Below are 8,089 nucleotides of genomic sequence, written 5' to 3'. Positions count from 1 at the left end.
TGCCAAAAGTTAACATTTAACAGTAATAGAAAGACTGGTTAACAGCAGCATAAATGTAGAGCAATTACAAGTGAAGGAAATGGTTAATAACATCTGTACTTTATGCTTAATTGGTTTATCATAAGGGAAAATAAAATTTTCTGTGTGAATATGTTTTATAATCTATATAGTATGGATTATATTCAGTGGGCACCAACATACAAGAAAGTTCCTTTCTTCTTTTTTTTATTGACTATTTTTTAGAGTAGTTTCAGGTTCACAGCAAAATTGTGCAGAGAGTACCAAAATTTCCCATATACCACCTGCGCCCAACACAAACATAGCCTCCTTGATTATCAACATTCTGACCAGAATGGTACGTTTGAGCCACCTGATAAACCTACATTGACACTGACACATGTTATCACAAGAGTCACTGTTGGTGTAGTACATTCTATGGGACTGGACAAATTTATAATGACATACATCTGTATAAATGATCATGTACCATTGTAGTTTCATAAAGGGTAATTTACTGTCCTAAAATCCTCTCTGCTCCCCCCGCCCCAAACCCTGGCAACTACTGATCTTTTTACTATCTCCATAGCTTTGCTTTTCCCAGAATGTCATATATAAATATAATATAGTTGAAATTATTTAGCATTGGCTTCTTTCACATAGTAATGTACACTTAAGTTTCTTCCATGTATTTTCTTGGCTGGATAGCTTTTGTGTATGGGTGTGTGCTGGATAATATCCCAATGTCTGGGTGTACCACAGTTTATTCATTTACATACTAAAGTACATCTTGGTCTCCTCCAAACTTGGGCAATTATGAATAAAGTTGATATAAACATTTGTGAGCAGGTTTTTGTGTGAATGTAAATTTTCAACCCTTTTGGGTATACCAAGGCACATATAACAGTGGATTGTATGGTAAGAGTATGTTTAGTTTTACAAGAAACTGCAAACTGAATCAGACAACAAAAAGAAATGAAAGGTATTCAAATTGGCAAAGAAGAAGTCAAACTCTCTCTCTTCGCAGATGACACGATACTTTATGTGGAAAATCCAAAAGACTCCACCCCCAAATTATTAGAACTCATACAGCAATTCAGGAATGTGGCAGGATACAAAATCAATGCACAGAAATCAGTTGCTTTCTTATACACTAACAAAGCAACTGTAGAAAGAGAAATTAGAGAAACAATTCCATTTACAATAGCACCAAAAACCATAAGATACCTCAGAATAAATCTAACCAAGAGTTAAAGGATCCATACTCTAGGAACTACAGAACACTCATGAAAGAAATTGAAGAAGACACAAAAAGATGGAAAACATTCCATGATCATGGATCAGAAGAATAAACATTGTTAAAATGTCTATGCTACCCAGAGCAATCTATACCTTCAACGCCATCCCGATCAAAATTCCAGTGACTTTTTTCAAAGTGCTAGAACAAACCATCCTAAAATTTGTATGGAATCAGAAAAGACCCCGAATTGCCAAGGAAATATTGAAAAAGAAAAACAAAGCTGGGGGCATCACATTGCCTGATTTCAAGCTATATTACAAAGCAGTGATCACCAAGACAGCACAGTACTGGCTCAAAAACAGACATATAGACCAATGGAACAGAATAGAAAGCCCAGATATGGACCCTCAACTCTATGGCCAAATAATCTTAGACAAAGCAGGAAAAAATATGCAATGGAAGAATACAGTCTCTTCAATAAATGGTGCTGGGAAAATGGGACAGCTATATACAGAAGAATGAAACTTGACCATTCTCTAACACCATACACAAAGATAAACTCAAATGGATGAAAGACCTCAATGTGAGACAGGAATCCATCAAAATCCTAGAGAACGTAGGCAGTAACCTCTTTGACATCAGCCACAACAACTGCTTTCAAGATACATCTCCAAATGTTAGTGAAACAAAAGCAAAAATGACCTTTTGGGACTTCATCAAGATAAAAAGCTTCTGCACAGCAAAGGAAACAGTCAACAAAAAAGAGGCAACCCACAGAATGGGAGAAGATATTTGCAAATGACACTACAGACAAAGGGCTGATTTCCAAGATCTATAAAGAACTTCTCAAACTCAACACCCAAAAAACAAATAATCAACTCAAAAAATGGGCAGAAGACATGAACAGACACTTCTCCAAAGAAGACATACAAATAGCTAACAGACACATGAAAAAATGTTCATCATCATTAGCCATCAGGGAAATTCAAATCATAACCACATTGAGACACCACCTTACACCAGTTAGAATGGCAAAAATTGACAAGGCAAGAAACAACAAATGTTAGAGAGGTTGTGGAGAAAGAGGAACTCTCTTAAACTATTGGTAGGAATGCAAGTTGGTATAGCCACTTTGGAAAACAGTGTGGAGGTTCCTCAAAAAATTAAAAATAAAGCTACCCTATGACCCAGCAATTGCACTACTGGGTATTTACCCCAAAGACACAGATGTAGTGAAAAGAAGGGTCATATGCACCCCAGTGTTCATAGCAGCAATGTCCACAATAGCCAAATTGTGGAAAGAGCGAGATGCCCTTTGACAAATGAATGGATAAGGAAGATGTGGTCCATATATACAATGGAATATTACTCAGCCATCAGAAAGGATGAATACCCAACTTTTACATCAACATGGATGGGACGGGAGGAGATTATGCTAAGTGAAATAAGTCAAGCAGAGAAAGTCAATTATCATATGGTTTCACTTATTTGTGGAACATAAGAATAGCATGGAGGACATTAGGAGAAGGAAGGGAACAATGAAGGGGGGGAATCAGAGGTAGAGATGAACCATGAGAAACAAACTCTGAGAAACAAATTGAGGGTTCTAGAGGGGAGGGGGATGGGGGGATGGATTAGCCTGGTGATGGGTATTAAGGAGGGCACGTACTGCATGAAGCATGGGGTGTTATACGAAAACAATGAATCACTACATCAACAATTGATCACTACATCAAAAACTAATGATGTATTGTATGGTGACTAAAAAACATAATAAAATAAACTTAAATTAAAAAAAAAAAGAAACTGCAAACTGTCTTCCAAAGTGACTGTACCATTTTATATTCTCACCAACAATGAAAAAGAGTTCCTGTTGTTTCACATCTTCACCAGAACTTGGTGTTGTCAGTGTTCTGGATTTTGAACATTTTAATAAGTGTGTGGTGGTACCTCGTTGTTTTACTTTGCATTTCCCAATGACATATGATCTTTTCATATGTTTATTTGTCATTCGTATATTTTCTTTGGTGAGGTGTCTGTTAAGGCCTTGGGCCCATGTTTTAAAAAGGTTGTTTGTTTTCTCATTGTTGAGTTTTAAGAGTTCTTTGTGTGTTCTGAATAATGGTATTTTAGCAAGGAAGTCTTGTAAATATTTTCTCCCAATCTGTGCTCTGTGGCTTGTCTTTTCTTTTTGCTTTTTTTGTTTTTTGTTTGTTTGTTTTGGTCTTTTCATTCTTTTGACAGTGTCCCACACAGAGAACTTTTTAATTTTAATGGAGTCCAACTTATCAATCTTTTCTCTCATGGATCTTGCCTTTGGTGTTATATGTAAAAAGTCATCACCAAATGAGAGGTCATCTAGGTTTTCTCCTATGTTCTCTTCTAGGAGTTTTATAGTTGTACATTTTGCATGCAGGCTTAGGATCCATTTTGAGTTAATTTTTGTGAAATGTGTAAGGTCTGTGTTTAGACAACTTTTTTCATGTGATTTCCTAGTTGTTCCAGCATCATTTATTGCCTCTTTTTTTTTAAATTGTAATTTTTTTATTGGAAAACAAATATACAACTTGGAATGGATTTGAGGCAAATTGTGTCATAAGCAGATTTTCTTTAAGTGGCTAAACAAAGTTTAAAAAGCAAGTAACAATAAAATAAAATGTTTCTGGTACAGGACCAGCAGTACAAAAAAATAGTGTATGAGTACCTGGATAATACACCCATTTTGCAATAGTGCAACTTTTAAGTACACATTGTTGACGGTCCATAGTCCATGCAGAGTTACAACTCCACACTTCAACAACAGCATGCTGACAGTTCCTAAGGAAAACTACTTAAAAAAAAGGCATAATCCAGATGTTCCCTCATTTGACCAACTCCGTCTAAGTTTAGTTGTGCAGAAGGGCTTAGATATATCCAGAGTAAGCCACATGCAACATGTTACTTGATCAATTTTCTAAAATAAGGTTTCAGGACAATGACAGTAAGATAAGGGAAGAAAACATGGAGGAATGAAGTCCTAATGACTATACATGCATATTTTTTGACAGCAGGGGGGAACCTTTTACAGATAAGTTACAATCAAAGAAAAGGCAAATAAACAATTTTGTACAAGAAATTTAACACATTCTGTACAATGTCTTCACTTTGCTGTCATCATTTGTACAAACCCTTCATAGTTTACTTGACCATCACCATCAATAACTGCTTCCCTGATCATTTCATCAACCTCTTCATCTGTTAACTTCTCTCCCAGATTTGTCATCCCATGGCAAAACTCTGCTGCACTAATATTGCCATTGCCATTCTTATCAAACACATGGAATGTTTCTCTAATTTCTTCTTCACTGTCTGTGTCTTTCATTTTTCTTGCCATCATTGTCAGAAATTGCAGGAAGTCAATTGTGCCATTACCATCAGCATCCACTTCATTAATCATGTCCTATAACTCTGCTTCTGTGGGATTTTGCCCAAAAGGCCTCATTACAGTTCCCAATTCCTTTGTTGTTATAGTTCCATCACCATCCTTGTCAAATAGTGGAAAAGCTTCTTTGAATTCTGCAATCTGCTCTTGAGTCAGTTGGTCAGCCATGCTGTAAGCATTACCGGTCTCCAAGAAGCGACCACACAACCACTCAGCTTGTTTGCCCCACTCGGACTCTATTGCCTTTTTTTTTTTTATGTGTGAATAAGTTTTGTATTAAAAAAATCTATTTATTTATTCATCAGCAATCAATTTTTGAATGACTCATACATACAAAATACTATGCTAGATACTAAATTTTCATAAAACCTAAGTTCTTTGTCCACAAGGAACTCTATCATAAAAGATACAGAGGAGTAAATCAATAATTGAAATAAAATCACACACATGTATATATTCTTGTAAGGCAAATGATTACTCCTGTGCATTGGTAAATATAAATTATAATGTACCCATCTATCACAATATGACACTGTAGATAGCTCAAGTACAGAGGACTTGGTGGGAATGATCATCAACAAAATTGTAATATATATTGTCTCCTGTTTAGGACAAAAAAAAAAATCTGTTTATTTACCCATTCAACCAGTACTTATTACACTACTCCTAAATAGAAATCACTGGGGTTACTGGGGTGGAGTATGGAGTAAAATCAAATATAAATCCTGACTTCTGGGAGCTTGGGAATATGGCAGAGACAGAAACATAATTAGTCATAATTCAAGGGTGAGTAAGATACATGCACTAAAAGAAGTTCACTGAAAGATCTATGGGAGTACAGAAAAGAAATTATAAAGAAAAGAAATGACGGCTAAAAACAATAGTGGGTAAAAGTGCTGGTGCCTTAACAGGGATCAAGGCATATACTAATAGTTAAGTAAGACTGCAGTAATAATTGCTACAGTTTGGCAGTAATACAATGACAATTTCAGTTATAAATATCCTGTTATAAATTACTAAAAACTACCAGTTTTATTAAATAGCAGCTTTTGAGTACCTATTTCTAATATAGTGTATGACAAAATGGGAAGTGTGCATATAGTACTTCTGTAGTATACTGAGTACGATGGTTGCCTAAAGGAAAGCCGTGTGATTAAGTTGTGAACTGAATTAAAAATTTCATGAAATATCATTTTTCCTTAAAAGAATGACAAACTGGTATTTGGGTATTTGTCAGATATTTTCTCAAAAATAAACAAATGACGGGGTGCCTGGGTTGCTCAGTCAAGCGTCTGCCTTGGGCTCAGGTCATGATGCTGGGGTCCTGGGATCGAGCCCTGCATCAGGCTCCCTGCTCAGTAGGGAGCCTGCTTCTCCCACTCTCACTCCCCCTGCTTGTGTTCCCTCTCTCATTATGGCTCTCTCTGTCAAATAAATAAATAAATAATCTTAAAAAAAAAAAACTTAAAAAAAAATAAACAAGTGACTAAAGCAACTGACAATACATGATGCTAAGGGAAAAAACAAATTGAGTATTCAAGAGAAAATTAAAATTTGGAAAACTTTTATCTGCCACTATGTGTTTGTCAGCTTCATAATATTTAAAGACTTTTTTTTTGTAAGATCAAAGGTGCTTTAATGAGTGTGATATTTTAATATTATATAATGAAACATGTCAATAATAGATCTGCAAAAATCAATGAACCTGTATTTACCAAATGATCAACGCATTGTTGTAAAATCATGTATTGATAACATTCATTCAGATTGCAAGATTGATCAATGAATATTAGTGCAATAGAGTGTGAAAGTTTCATTGATATGATTTCAGGTTTTGCTGTGTAATCAATATTTAAGAAACTACCTTTTATCAATTTTTGGTGTTATATCAAAGAAAACTCTCCATGATCATATGAAAAGACTATTAAATATTCTTCCATTTTCTAACTACGTATTTTTATGAGGGTGAATTTGATTTTTTTCAATATACTACAACCAAAACAACATACTGTAATAGATTGAATGCAGAAGCAGATGTAAGAATCCAATTGTCTTCTTTCAAAGCAGACATCAAAGAAATCTGCAAAATGTCAAACAATGTTACCCTTCTATATTTTTAAAATATTTTTTCATAAAAAAAGTTTATATGTAAACATGAAGTGGATTTATTATTACCAATTTAAATAAGTTAATAAAAATATTTTTAAAATTTTACAGTTTTAATTTATACTAGATTTAACCCACATTAAAAAAAACTCCTTTGGGTCTTTGTGCCAATTACCACTTTATGGTGTCTCAGCTCCAAATTCATTCTTTTTGCCTTCTCTGTGATAATGGAGTTGTTCCCTCTAAATATTTCCCCTTTGCCAGTCAGTGGGAGGTGAAGCTTGGTCTATGAGAACACTGGAGTGACACTAGAGATGGAGGAGGTTTTCCTTCCTGCTTCTGGTGTGGCTTCATTGCCAGACTTGTGGAGAACATGCTCTGTGGCTTTCAACATTAGGGAGCAATGGTATAGCTAGGACACCCAGACACTGCAGCATCTGCAGCCCAGCCTAGATCACTGCTCCTTGCATTCTCTCTTCAGTTCTGCACATACATGTACATGCCAGAGGTCCCATCAGGCTGCCATTTAGGGAGCAGACCACCCTACCTTCATCCCACACAGCCCAGGCCATGCATAGAGTATTCTAGGTTTGTAGAGAAGGAGGCCTGGCCAGCCCCAGTTTTCAGCAGTTCTTGCAGTGATGCTCTGAGTCCCTCTAGGAGTGTGGCTACTGGCTTCAGCTCACTTGTTCCTCAGAGGGTTCTTACACCTTGTCCAGTGACTCTGGACCAGCTCTTCCAGGCAACTCAGCAAAAATTTCTACCATCTATTCTGCTGTTCAGACCTTCTTCAACAAGATCTGAGCCCCAACCCTGAGGACAGGATTCCCTTTTCAAATTTGTCCTTTTTTTCAGGAACTCTCTCTCAGCCCCAAGGTACCCTTCTGAGTTACCTTTCCATCTTTATATTTATTCTACTATAAAAGCTTGATAATAATTATTTACATTGAACTTCCACTATTGAAAATACTGTGTGGTTTCTGACTCCTTGTTGGACCCAGAGTTCTCAATAGTTTCTGAGATGGTAAAAGTGTTCTGAGATCAAGAAGTTTGAGAATGACTGCTATAGGGGGGTGTAAAAGTAAACGAAGGTGACGGCCACTGCATAGAGGCACTAGGCAACAATATCATTCAAAGCACTTGTCCTTCTAGCAATCATTCCATTCTAATAAAGGCTTAGAAATTAAAATGTCTTCTGAAATGAAAGAGAGACATCTTCTTGTGGTTATAAGAATTTTAGAACACTCTCCTTTACCCTTATGGTTTCAGTTAATAAAATATATTACTTTGGGGACATTTAAAAAGCACATACTGATCTTTTTCCA

General features: G+C 35.9%; 1 pseudogene; it reads right to left on the bottom strand.

Annotated features, from left to right (window-relative positions):
* Positions 1–4,116: 4,116 nt before the first annotated feature.
* On the bottom strand, positions 4,117–4,826 carry LOC113920655 (annotated as a pseudogene).
* Positions 4,827–8,089: the final 3,263 nt, after the last annotated feature.

The sequence above is a fragment of the Zalophus californianus genome, chromosome 3 (genome assembly GCF_009762305.2).
Source record: "Zalophus californianus isolate mZalCal1 chromosome 3, mZalCal1.pri.v2, whole genome shotgun sequence".
In the NCBI taxonomy this organism is placed as follows: Eukaryota; Metazoa; Chordata; class Mammalia; order Carnivora; family Otariidae; genus Zalophus; species Zalophus californianus.
This window is presented reverse-complemented; position numbering and strand designations above follow the sequence as displayed.